This window comes from Dipodomys ordii, unplaced genomic scaffold (assembly GCF_000151885.1).
Source record: "Dipodomys ordii isolate 6190 unplaced genomic scaffold, Dord_2.0 Scaffold121, whole genome shotgun sequence".
In the NCBI taxonomy this organism is placed as follows: Eukaryota; Metazoa; Chordata; class Mammalia; order Rodentia; family Heteromyidae; genus Dipodomys; species Dipodomys ordii.
Genome location: NW_012267337.1, coordinates 1444718 through 1456869, shown reverse-complemented (window position 1 = coordinate 1456869; position 12152 = coordinate 1444718).

The following is a 12152-nucleotide window of genomic DNA, read 5'->3' as shown; positions in this document are numbered from 1 at the left end:
TATAATTTTTACACTTTAGGAAACAGCATAAATCTGTTCTACCAATTAGAAAAAAAAGGTTTCTTTAAACTATCCTTGCTTCACCAACAAGCTCTTTCCCTTTTCTCTCACCTTCAGAAGTATGGAGGTTTCTTCCCTGAGAAAACACTACCCTCTTGTGGTCTCCCAATCATGTTCAAAGAAATAATCAATTTACACTCTTCTTGTGTTCCTTTTTTTGTTTTTTGGCCAGTCCTGGGGCTTGAACTCAGGGCCTGGGCTGTCCCTGAGCCTCTGTTTATGTGGTACTGAGGAATTGAACCCAGGGCTTCATGCATGCTGGACAAGCACTGTACCACTAAGCCACATTCCCAGCCCCTTGTGTTCCTTTTTAAAAGTAAAAATCCATCATCAGTTTAAATTAATATGTATGAAGCTTTTCTCCCAATCAGAAGATTGCCTCTGTGTGCATGTATTTTTATATCAGAAGTTAGATCTTTTCTAAGTAAGAGCACTGATTTCCAAAAGCCTCTTTCCTGCAGTAAAAAATCATTCCTAATACTTCTATTGTAGAAATCTGAGTGTGAATCTTGGGGTCAAGGAGCATTTCATATTGCAGAACTCTTCTCTTTGTCAGCCTAGGCAGCCCCATGTCATTACTCATGTCCATTTATTAAAGAAACTTCCTTTAAGTAAGAATCTAATCAAAACAAAATGGCTTATAATTTGGCTTAACCAACATGATTTCTGCTCATAGTCTAAACAACATTTGTTTGTATTTCATACTAAATGTACAAACAATGGATTTATTTTCTTCTTACTCGTTTAGAGGTAAAAACAATAACAAAAGATAATGTTTGGGTGTTATTTCCTTGGCTTCATGTACATATTTGTCAAAATAAAGTCCATTGAAAATAAAAATGGGTTTATTGTGAAGTTTTCATGCATGCATATATTGTATTTTATTCATTATCATTGCACCAGCTCTTACTGCCTCCCCCTCCCCCCCCACCTGTTCTTTCCTAGTAGCTCCCTTTCTACTCCTTTGTCTTTCTGTTATCTAGAATCCACATATGAGGAAAAACATGTAACACTTGTCTTTTTGAGTTTGGGTTATCTCATTTAACACAATGATCTTCAGGTTTCTCAAGTTCTGAAAATGACATGATTTCATCTTCTCTATGCCTCAATGGAATAGAAATGCTATACTTTATTCATTTGTTTATTGCTGAGCACCAAGGTCAATTGCACAGCTTGGTCAGTATGAATTCGGCAACAATAATAAACAGGGTGTTCAACTTCATCTATTGTCTGCTTACTTTCATTGCTTTGGGCATATACCCAGGAGAAGAATAGCTTGATCATATGATATATCTATGTTCAATTGTGTGAGTAATATTCATAGTGATTTCCATAGAAGTTGTATTAATTTACATGCCCAACAACAGTTCATAAGGGTTCTATTTTCCCTCAAATTCTCACCAGCATTTGTTGCTTTTTTTCATAGCTAGTCTACCTAGCATGTGATGGAATCTCATATAGTTTTGCTTTAAACAATATGTTTTTATAAAACTGGGATTAAGCTTGGAATTGTTCATTCAGTTTTGTACCAACGACACACCTTTTGGGAAGGGGACTTATTTAGGTTGATGCAGTAGGACTAGAGCTGACTCCAGTGTCTAGTCTTTCAATATAACTACAAAACATGAAGATTTCATCACTTTAACCCCAAGGCCAGGCCTGGATCAGGATTGTAGTTCAGCTTCAAGTGGTTGGAGAACACTGAGCTGCATATCACTGAAGTAGGGAACTGACTCTGAAAAATGGGAGGCTGGGGTATTCAAATGCTGAAAACCTTTTCCTTTCCTAGCAGATTGTTAATATTTTTTGATTTCGTGCTTCTTCTGGTTACTTGAAATCAAGTTCAAAGGCAGGAGAGTCTACCCAGGATACTGCAGACATTAATGGCAGTTGAGGGCTGTTCTGTCTTGGGAAGTGCTTTTGAGAATACAGACATTTTCTCCTGGGTCCTCATGAGCATAGGGCTCTGCTGAACACACAGCTCCCCACTCCATGTAGATGGAAACCACACAGAGGAGAGGCATTAGGCTACTTTTGACATGTTCTTTTTGGATAGTGTCTCAAAATGGGCACAATAACCCCACCATCCTGTGTGAAATCCCATAATTATAGAGGAGGTTACCATAATCTGCTTATTTTGTTGACTTCTGCAAAGCCACCTTCTCACAACACAGCTGACACAAGGAAAGCATGATGAGACTCCTAAAAGCTTCCACATCTTTCTATGTATCAGACTTGTCTTCTTTCAGTTCACTACTGAACAGCTAGGAATGGTGATGTCCATTTCCTGTTTCCTCTGATATTTGTGGAATTTTGTATCAGGAGATAAATGAAAGCACACACCTAAGACTGTGCTGAAACCACAACAATCTGAGTGGCAGATGGCCAGCTGCCAGACCTCTGCTGTCCCTCAGTTTGTGCTCAGTTCCACCTGTGGTTTCTGCCATTGTGTCGCTCACAGCACAGTAGTACACAGCCAAGTCTGACTCTAGGATGCAGCTTTCTTCAAGTGGAAGAAGTGTTTTCTCTGTCATATCTGGATTCAAATCCTTTATGGATTTCCTTCTCATTGGTTGTGATGGCTTTCAGGAGAAGCTGGAGACCATCTCCAAGATACTGGACATACCAGAAGAGAGATGCTTACTCTATTGCTGTATAAGTGCAGTCTATGGTCACTGGAAGCCCCTTCTAACACAGATATCTGGCCTTCCTTCTGTGTCACCGATTCTCCACAAGTCCTTCCTGGAGGAAAAGAGATCTGTGTCAGCTTGGGAATAAAGTTCTTAGGTAAATTTATGGTTAGAGATTTTGTTGAGAGGGCTGGGAAAGTGGCTCAGTGGTAGAACACTTGCCTTGCATGCTCAAGGTCCTGGGTTTGATTCCTCAGCACCACATAAGCAAAAAGAGAAAAGCCAGAAGTGGCGCTGTGGCTCAAGTGGTAGAGCACTAGCCTTGAGCCGAAGAGCTGAGGGACAGCGCCCAGGCCCAGAGTTCAGGCCCCATGACCGGACCCCTCCCCCCCCAAAAAAAGATTTTGTTGAGAGGCGGGGGGGAGGGGCAGAGGAAAAAAAGAAAAGAAAGATTTTGTTGAATTTGTAGGAAAAAAAGAAAAGAAAGACTTTGTTGAATTTGTAGTAGGAAGTGTCCAAATTTTAAAATTGATTTTACTTATCAACTATTAAGAATATCACAGTCACTAAGCCTGGCAGCAGGGTGCTGGTGGCTCACGCTTGTAATCCTAGTTACTCAGGAGGCTGAGATCTGAGGATCGCGGTTCAAAGCCAGCCTGGGCAGGAAAGTCCGTGAGACTCTTATCTCCAATAAACCACTTGAAAACCAAAAGTGGTGCTGTGGCTCAAGTGGTAGAGCACTCCCCTTGAGCTGAAGAACACAGGGAGAGCGCCCAGGCCCTGAGTTCAAGCCCCACGACCAATCAAAAAAAAAAAAAAAAAAAAGGAAGCTGCTCCCCCTGGTGCACAGGGACTGAACTGTTGATTTTCTCTCAAACTCAGACATATATCCTCCTCCCTGACCTCAGCTATAAGTCATAAATCAGTCTTCAAGTATTCTCTGTTAATATATAGAAAAGCAATGAAGACTTCTAAAGTGTTTTATTTCTTTTTTATTCTTTTTTTTTAATTGTGAAAATACTGTACAGGGGCTGGGAAGGTGGCTCAGTGGTAGAGCACTTGCCTTGCATGCACGAGGCCCTGGGTTCGATTCCTCAGCACCACATAAGCAGAAAAAAAAAGCCGGAAGTGGCACTGTGGCTCAAGAGGTAGACCAAAAAAGAAAATAGTGTACAGAGGGGTTACAATTACATGGGCAAGATAATGAGTACAATTCTTACGAAGCATTGTAGCCGTCTCCTTTGTTTCCGCTTCCCATCCCTTCCCATCTCTCCCTCCCCCACGAAGTTGTAAAGTTCGTTTTTCGACATAACATAAAGTGTTTTATTTCTTAACCTTATATGAATGTACTTGAGAAAGCAGCCCACTGTGTATAGCTGAAGAGACACCAATTGCCTTGAACACTTTAACCCAGGCCTTACTTTCCTTGTGTGTCTTTTGTGGGCCACCCTAACCATTGTAATGTCACAGAAGTGTTTTGTGCTGAAGTCACAGAAAGTGATAAAAGGCCATATTAGTACTGATTCTGTGTTTTTAGCACTGTTATCCCAAAACATAGAGCAATGTCTGAGATCCTAGGTGACCAATGCATACTTGTTAAGTGAAACCAAAAATGAATAGGTGGTCTTTGGTTGAGGTATCACTACCAGTTCTTGAAATATAAAATTTGCAGTTTTAAAATAATTTCAAATTCAATTTTTTTTGGGTCCAGTCGTGGGGCCTGAACTCTGGGCCTAGGCACTGTTGCTCAGCTCTTCAGCTCAAGGCTAGCACTCTACTACTTGAGCCACAGGGCCACTTCTGGGTTTTTTCTTTTTTCTTTATGTGGTGCTGAGGAATCGAACCCAGGGCCTCATGCATGCAAGGCAAGCACTCTACCACTGAGCCACCTTCGCAGCCCTCAAATTCAATTTTTAATTGACTTTTTTGTTAAGATTATGTACAGAGGGGTTACAGCTACATACATAAAGTAATGAGGACTTTTCTTATCAAACATTGTTACCTCTTTTCTTGTTTTTTTCCTATTTCCACCCTCCAGCCTCCATCCCACAGTTGTAAAGTTCATTTCCAATTTGTTGTCTTGTATTGCTGTTGCATTGGTTTGCCTTTTTGTGTCACCATTTTGTTGTTCCCCTTCCTTTCCCTAATTCAGAAAAATATATACAATACACAGGGTACCAAAATGAAATACAGTGACAATCAGGGATAAACCAAAGGGGGAAATATGAAAATAAATAAATAACTTCTCACAGTGCATTAAAAAAACAGCAATAAAGAAAAACCTCTTGTTTCCTTATCTTGGAGTTCATATGTCACTATTGAGCTATTGTGATCCTCTTCTAGGACTATCCTAGACACATACTAATTTTCAAATGATGAACAATCCCAAATCTGGAAATAAGGCCACCAACTCAGATAAACAGGGCAAAGAGTCTTTATTAGTTGCATAGCAACTACACTCCATTATTTGGGTAGTAGGATGCAGTGGCATGGTTTATTTCCCAGCGGGGTTTTAAAGGGAAAAACCACATGCAAGTGGTGTTTGTCAAAACAAGCAAGCAGATTTACAGAAGCAAAGCATAGCCTTGAACTGCAGAAGCAGAAGCAATCATAGCCTTGAGTAGGGTAGTATATTTTGAATCTCAAAACATTAAAAACTCATTCTTATGGTTAGGGGAGCACTGAAATTTTCTTTACAGAAACGGGTTTCTATTATAAGCTCCTGGCTGATGCAGCAACTCAGTATAGCTGGTGATAAACTTCAAGGTTGTCAGTGGCCTTCAGCGAAGTTTGTGATAAACTGCAAAGCTACCAGCCTGGGAAACTTGAGTAAGGGAGAGATGTTCCTTTGCTTTTTAGCAAGGATAGAAAGGCTTAGGCTGACTACTAGCCGTATGATCAGTTCTACAGAGGGGTTCTGCCTTTAATATTTGGCCCTATTTCTGATAATTAATAATTTTGTTTGGTCTTTGGTTTTATAATGAGGGAAACCATGGAGTCTATGTTTGTTCAGGTCTAGCTTACTTCACTTAATAGATTTTTGCAAGTCTTTCCATTTCCTTATGAATGATACTTGTGTGTAAATAAGTGACCACAAAAATACTAGGGAATACTATATTACATTAACAATTAAAATGTATTTGCATTATAATAATTTTATTGTCAATGTAAAATCTACATACGTAATAACTACATAAACATTAGTATCTGTTTCTTTCATTTTTCTGAATCTTTATTGTAAATTTAGCATATGTTTCCTTAAAACATTATTGGCTTAATTAAACTGTATATGCTATGTCAAAATTAAAAAGCTAGTTAGCAGTGCTCTTGAGTAATCTTTCCAAATAGAATGAGTGATCTAATTGTTCCTAATAGCTCTAAAGTATAAATAGAAATATTCACATGGGAGTTGGTATTAAAATTTTCAACTCAGCCAGTTGCTGGTGGCTTACGCCTGTATTCTTAGCTACTCAGGAGGTTGAGATCTGAGGATCATGGTTCAAAGCCAGCCCAGGCAGGAAAGTTGATGAGATTCTTATCTCCAATAAACCACTAGAAGGCCGGAAGTGGCACTGTGGCTCAAGCGTTTGCCTTGAGCTGAAGAGCTGAGGGACAGCATTCAAGCCCAGAGTTCAAGCCCCACGACCGATCAAAAAAAAAAACCAAAAACCAAAAACCAAAAATCTCAAGTTCAGCTCCATTTGTTTTCTTAGTTTTCTTTTACCTGATTTAATAGTTATGCATTGTGAATTTCATAGAAATAAAAAAAACCCTAATTTTTTTTTATCTAGAAAGTTTTCTGATTACCAGAACGAGATCTAGACACACAATCAACCAAGCTCTCCATCTCCTGAACTCAAATAGCTCAAGGATATGAAGGCAAAACCATAAAGGCCACTCACAAGTGGTCAGTGGTAATTTCACTGTCAGCAAGAAAGCAAATTACAAAAGCAGAACTAGCAGTCTAGCAGTTAGAGATCATAAATGGTGATTACAGTTCCAACAATCAATCAAGATAAAGTCCTCATCCTTGATCTTCCCTTTGTTGTTGTTGTTCTTCTTTTTTTTGTTTTGGGTCGGTCTTGGGGCTTGAACTCTGGGCTTGGGTGCTGTCCTTGTGCTCTTCAGCTCAAGGCGAATGCTCTACCACTTGAGCCACAGTGCCACTTCCCCCTTTGTTCTTCTTAAGGGAGATCCCACCTTTCAAGTTTGGCCTTATTCTTATTAATCAATAAAAGCTAACTTCAAAGAGTCAAGTTCCATGTTTTAGTACATTTGTTGAGCAAGCATAATCGTAAAACACAGACACTGGGTGGTTGTTAGCCTTGCAGACTGTCGGCCCTATTTTTACTTGCTTTGCAATTCTGGGCAAATGTCAAGTCTCAGCTTTGTTTCTCTTTCTGCAGTTTGAACATATTATTTTTAGGTCCCAGAAGTTAATTATTCCAGTTAAGTTTCCTTCTTCCTTAATCTAATTAATATCATATCTGCTTAATTTAACCTGATCCTAGCACTAATTATGCCATAATTTAAATACCAAGTTGTAATGACACGGGAGAAAGAAAATCCATAGAGATACAGTTAAAGGTGACAAAGGAGTTTTATTAGTCGGTCTGCAACTGCCCTGTCCTTCCCTAGGTGCAGCTGCAACTTCCAAGGGTTTTTTTCCCCTTTTTTCTCTTTCCTCCTTCCTTCAGGCCTCTCCACCCTGCACAGGCCTCTCTGCCAGCCTGAGTCTCCATGGGCCTCTCTGCCAGCCTGGTTCTCTGCTGACCTCTAGGCTCTGGGCAAGACTCTCTGCTCTTTGCACATCTCTGGTTTTTCATAGGCCTCTTGGCTCTCTGCTGGCCTCTTGGCTCTGCATAGGCCTCTCTGCCAGCTTGGGTCTCTTCAGGCCTCACTGCTCTTCACAGGCCTCGCCATTTGCACAGGCCTCTCCACCGGCCTTTCGGCTCTGCAGAAACCTCTCTCCTCTCTGTGCAGGCCTCTCAGCAGGCCTCTCATCTCTGTGCAGGCATCTTTGCTGGCCCAGGTCTCCTCAGGCCTCTCCACTGTCCTGGGCTCTTTTGCTTGGGCCTCTCCACAGGTCTAGGTTCCTCCTGAGGAACCTGCTTTCAGCAGGCTGCTCCACTCTCCACAGGCCTCTCCACTCTCCTCTGCCCTCTCCAGAGGACTCTCAGCTCTGTGCAGACCTCTCTGCTTTCCTCAGGCCTCCCTGCTGGCCCATGATTTTCTTGGGCCTCTCTGCCAGTCCCAGTTCTCCACAGGCCTGAGAGCACAAACACTGCTCCACTCTGGGAGATGCATCTCTTGCAGCCTTTTGCAGGGTGTCTCTAAATATTTCAAAAGTAAAACTATACAGAATTATAAATGGATAAATAAATGAACAAATTCCAAATTATAGGGATTTTTAAATTATTCAATGATTTATTTGAGTAAAAAATTTATGCTAGAAAAAATGACTTAACTACTCCTGAATATCACAATCATTGAAAAGTGAAAGGTCTGTAACCCAAACTGGAAAAGATGTATAATTTAAGCTATTGAATCCATATGGAATTTTCTGACATCAATGTCTTCTTACTCCACAATTTCACTGGCTCCAAGACCAGTTGACCAGTTGTGGGAACCAGGCAGTGCCAGCTCTGAACTGTGGTGGAACTTGAAGTATACTTTTCGGAGATGGCAATGAAGCCCAGCCTATTTCCTGGTGTTCAGTTTCCAAAGACTTAGAGAAGCTTATGATTCTAGACAAAGACTGTAAATAAATTTGAGATTTAAGTAAGAAACATAGCCCTGGATAGCTCTGGGTTTACATATCCCTTTTCCTCTCCTCTACCTCCTCTCCTTTCCTTTACCAGACTGTCTCAACATGACACAGAACTATAGAACAGAGAAATGTGGAAAATCAGTCCTAATTTTTTCTGATAGAATGTAGAGCAGGTAGGAATGATGCTGAGTTATAAAAATCAGTCAGCACCCTTTGGATTTTACAAAATCAATAATATTGCTCTGGAGACAGATGCTTGAAAAGTCCCTGTGATTTACACAGTATCACTGAACTTACTTTAACATGATTAGGGGGGTAACGTTAAAGTCATGCATCTTTCTCCACAATTTTAAATAGTCCAAATAATCTGTGAAAGAGATTTCCTTTACATTTTTTTTTTGGGTCCAGTGGTGGGGCCTGAACTCTGGGCCTGGGTGCTGTCCCTCAGCTCTTCAGCTCAAGGCTAGCACTCTACCACTTGAGCCACAGCCCCACTTCCGGCTTTTTTCTTTTTGCTTATGTGGTGCTGAGGAATCCAACCCAGGGCCTCAGGCATGCAAGGCAAGCGCTCTACCACTGAGCCACTTTCCCAGCCCCAGAACTTGACCTTTTTTTGAATAAATGCATATCTATAAGTAGATAGATAGATAGATATACACAAAACTATAATTTCTTGCCCCGGTTCAGGGTCTTGAATTCAGGGATTGAAGGCTGTTGCTGAGCTTATTTTGCTCAAGACTAGTGTTCTATTGCTTGAGCCATAACTCCACTTCCACCTTTTTGGTAGTTAATTGCAGATAGGAGTCTCACAGACTTTATTGTCTTGGCTGGTCTTGAACTGTGATTCTCAGATCTCAGCCTACTGTGTAGAATGAACTATCAGTGCCTGTCATAAATACAATTAAAAAAATTAAGCTTCATTATTCTGCTAATGCTCAGTCACCTTAATTTCTCCCTTTCTCTCTCTCTTCCCTTTCTTCTCCTCTCTCCTCTCTTTTCTTTCTTTCTTTCTTTCTTTCCTTCCTTCCTTCCTTCCATCTGTTTTTCTGTCTTTCTGTTTTCTTTTTGCCTGTCATGGAGTTTGAAGTCAGGCTCTTAGCTTCTTTTGTTCAAGTCTAACACTCTACCACTTGAGCTACAGCTCCACTACCAGATTTTAGTTTATTGGAGGTAAGAGTCTCACAGACTTTCCTGCCCAGGCTGGTTTCAAACCATGATCCTCAGATCTCAGCCTCCTGAGAAGCTAGGATTATAGGCATAAACCACTGTTGCCTGGCCAACATTTTTTACTAGTAGTAAAAATACCATTTTTCTGAATTAAAATTAATAAGATAGTTGGTATTTCCTTTTTAAGCCATAGAAACAACACAAATTTCAAACCAAGCTGTAGTTATCTCTTGACACAAAGACATACCCCTACACAAAGGGCCCTTGATTTCTTATGGTTACATTGTTAATTCTATTATAGCACTTACAGTGTCATTACTACTATTTTTCAGGACTCTAGACTGCCTTTGGTCTGTACACATTTTCTTGTGATAAACCAAATCGATTTCCTTAACTTCCACACCTGTTTCATTACCTCTTTCTCTTCACTCTTGCACAGTTGGAGTCTGTGTGTTTCCTTGAATGTTTGAGACAGCACCGCCTTGAACTTTGAATTTTCATCAGCTGCTAACTGTACTTCTGAGATAAATCCTCAATGTTGGCTTTCTGGAAACTTCATCGATATCAGAAACTGATCTCTTGTAGACATCTGGTTTTGTGATGACAAAGAGGGCATTCTTGGATTTTCAGATGGTGACTCCCATAACTCTAGTAACTCCCATAATTTGTCAAAGACCCAAATTGAACATAGCCTTTAGTTTCTTCTATTTACTCCAACTGTTTTGCTCTGTGGACTGGTTCTTTTCAATTTCTGCTGGCACTGCCAGTTGGGCTTGTTGTATAGTTGCTTGTGTGGGGTCACATTCCTTCAGCTCTGTTCCTGATTCATCACCGTTAGATTATCTTCCAGACCCTGTCTCAGCCTGGGACAACAGTATTTCCTGCTCCGTGGCAGGAATGGTCTCTGTGGCTTCATTGAGCATTTTTCATGAAGGATATAGGGCCAAGATGGTGGCAGTGAGAGAGCTAGTCATGATGTGACCTACACCTGCTGCCTATGTTGGTATTTCTCATATTTGTATATTGTTAAATGTAATTTCTTTTTTTTTTTGAGCGGGTGACGCACGGCCCCACCCCGCTGTAATTTCTTTTTTTAAAATGTAATTTCTACTTTCTACTTTTGTGTGTTTTTTCCTCTGCTGTATTGGAATATTATTGGGATAAAACTTTAATATTCACAATGACAAGTAAATGGGCAGACATTGTTAAAACTTCTGGGAAAACAATCCTTCTCTTATTTTACCTTAACACATTATACATTTTACTAATAAACTATTTTATGAGAGTGACATAGAAGTAATTACAATATATCAATTGAAATGAATAAAGAAAATCATTATTCTAGGATTATTTTAGGAAAAGGGGACATCTCACACACCCATAAGAAATGTATTTTCATCTGGAGAAATCCACATGTCCTATGAGAACCATAGTTTACCAATGGTTTATGAATATGAATGCTTCAATACAAGTAACCCTTCTCAGGGAAACTGAGTATTTTGATACTAGAGGTAGTAAGGAGTCAAAATGCACCCTGACCATGGGGCAGGTCACATGGTATGCCTGTTTGTTTGTTTTCAAATAATAAAGGTTGAACCTAGGACTTGGCATATACTAGGAAAAAAATCTACATCTCAACCTTAGCCATTTTGTTTTGGTATGTTGCTTTTGAGATAGATTCTTACTAATTTTTTTGCAAGCTGAGCTTGAACTGGTGATCATTCCATCTCTACCTCTTGATAGTCTGGGATTAACATGATGTTGCTAAAATGAGAAATGTAGTAAAATATTGAAAATCCTTTATTTAAAACCATAGGTGTTACACATCATTTATTCAGGATGTTCTAGGTGGTGTTACATCAACTCAAAACCCAACATTGCATGCAGTTTTGTGTTCCTTTTTGGGCCATAGTTCTGATGTTTCTTAGCCAAGTCTTCCAAGGCAAAATGGCACAATGCTTATTATAGTTATTCTTGCTTTCCAGTCCTCCACAAAAAAATCTATATTTAGCTTCAAATATTCAAGGATATATTTTTTAGTGATAATTCTAGACTTGACCTATGAATCTGGAGACATATTTTCTCATAGTGATAGTTTTCCCTCAAATGCAACACCCGTGCTACAGCCTTGGCCACTTCTTTCTGGGGAAGTGGGATTCTTTTTTCTGTACCTACAGCAGGTGGATGTCAGGCAATACCAGAGTTTTGTTGTGCATTTCTCTACAAAATTCCTCTCACTAGGCTGGATGCCAGTGGCTCACATCTATAATCCTAGCTACTCAGGAGGCTGAGATCTGAGGATAGTTGTTGAAAGCCAGCTCAGGCAGGAAAAGTCTGTGAGACTCTTATCTCCAATAAACCACCAGAAAACTGGAAGTGGCACTGTGGCTCAAGTGGTAGAGTGCTAACCTTGAGTTGAAGAGCTGAGGGACAGCACCCAGGCCCAGAATTCAAGCCCCACTATTGACAAAAAAATCCTCTCATTGTGTTTTGTTCAATGCACAGAAATGTGCAGTGGAATCCCT